Raw genomic sequence first — 1,460 nt, 5'->3', positions numbered from 1 at the left:
TTAAGAATTCTTTGTACATTTTAGAGAACAGTCCTATCTGAGATATGTCTTTTGCAAATATTTTCCCCCAGTATGTGGCTTGTCTTACTATCTTGAGAGTGTTGTTGGCAGAGAAGAGGTTTTTAATTTTAATGAAGTCCAGTTTATTAATTATTTCTTTTGTGGATTATACATGGAGTGCAGTGCTTTGCCCTTTGACATCACTTCTCTGACAAATCTGTGCTCGCTTCGGCAGCACATATACTAAAATTGGAACGATACAGAGAAGATTAGCATGGCCCCTGCGCAAGGATGACACTTCTCTGACAAATCTAAGAGAAGTTGTTAATTTTTTTAATTTGTTCAGCTTTTTCCTTGTTGTTAGGATGGCGTGACAACTTCTAGGCTCCTGATATGCCAGACCAGAAACTAGATATCTAATTAACAGGTCTTTAAAAATAAATGTCTTCCATTCCTTAAATTATCCTTTTTTCTTCAAAATTTATTTATCCATCTATCTATTCAGCTTTCATCTATTTATCTACTTAATATATGTTAATATATATTTCTTAGTCTTTTTTTCCATGATCCAGGATTTCTCCAGAGGTCTGGTGGTCATTGGATGCCCCTTTACATTAATGAATGAATTAATAGAAAAAAAAAAGACAGGATATCTATCTGTATCATTATTCCTTCATTCAGTTCAACTTAGAGTTAACCATGGGAAAAAGTCTTTAAAAAAACATTTTCATTCTCCCATGGCTGCCCAACTTTCAAGATCTCTTATCCTCACAACGGGAGTATTAGCAAGATCTGGGAAACTCGAGCTACGTACTTTCAGATAATCAATATCTTGCCAGAAGAAATGTTCAACCTCTCATCTGCACCTTCCCAAATCCCCCATATTTTGGGACCATGTTTCGTTGCCATCATGTGATACACATTATTTCAAATTCTGTATTTGAATTAAATTCAAATTCTGTATTTGCTCAATAATGCTCATTCATAACCTCAAAGTCAATATTCAGAGTGCTTTCACAGTCATTCATAGATATGTGCACAGTGATGAAAAATTTGAGTTTTGCTCAACGTGCATGTTCCTAGCTGAGATCAAACAAGGCAACACTCTGCTTCTTTGTTTTAGCTCTCATAAATAAGTGTCCTTTTTGAATTCTTTTTGATGCCATATTTTTTGTGATTTTTGTTAGCGATTACACTTTTTTAAAATGGCCCCCAATGTGTATTGTTGAACTGTTATCTAGTGTTCCTGTATGCAAAAAGGCTATGGTGTGCCTTATGGAGAAAATATATATGTTAGATAAGCTTTGTTCAGACATGAGTCATAGTGCTGTGGACTGTGAGTGCAATGTTAATAAATAAAATAAGGTGTCTTTAAATAGAAACACATATAAAACACAGTTAGGTATTGATTAGATGGTAAAATATTGTGTCCAGAAGCTCACAGGAATCAAACTCTGTAT

At 34.3% G+C, this 1,460-nt stretch overlaps 1 pseudogene; it reads left to right on the top strand.

Annotated features, from left to right (window-relative positions):
• Positions 1-219: 219 nt before the first annotated feature.
• Positions 220-333, top strand: LOC112655957 (U6 spliceosomal RNA; annotated as a pseudogene).
• The last annotated feature ends 1,127 nt before the right edge of the window (positions 334-1,460 follow it).

This window comes from Canis lupus, chromosome X (assembly GCF_003254725.2).
Source record: "Canis lupus dingo isolate Sandy chromosome X, ASM325472v2, whole genome shotgun sequence".
In the NCBI taxonomy this organism is placed as follows: domain Eukaryota; kingdom Metazoa; phylum Chordata; class Mammalia; order Carnivora; family Canidae; genus Canis; species Canis lupus.
The sequence above is the reverse complement of the archived record's forward strand: the minus strand, read 5'-3'. Positions and strand labels throughout refer to the sequence as shown.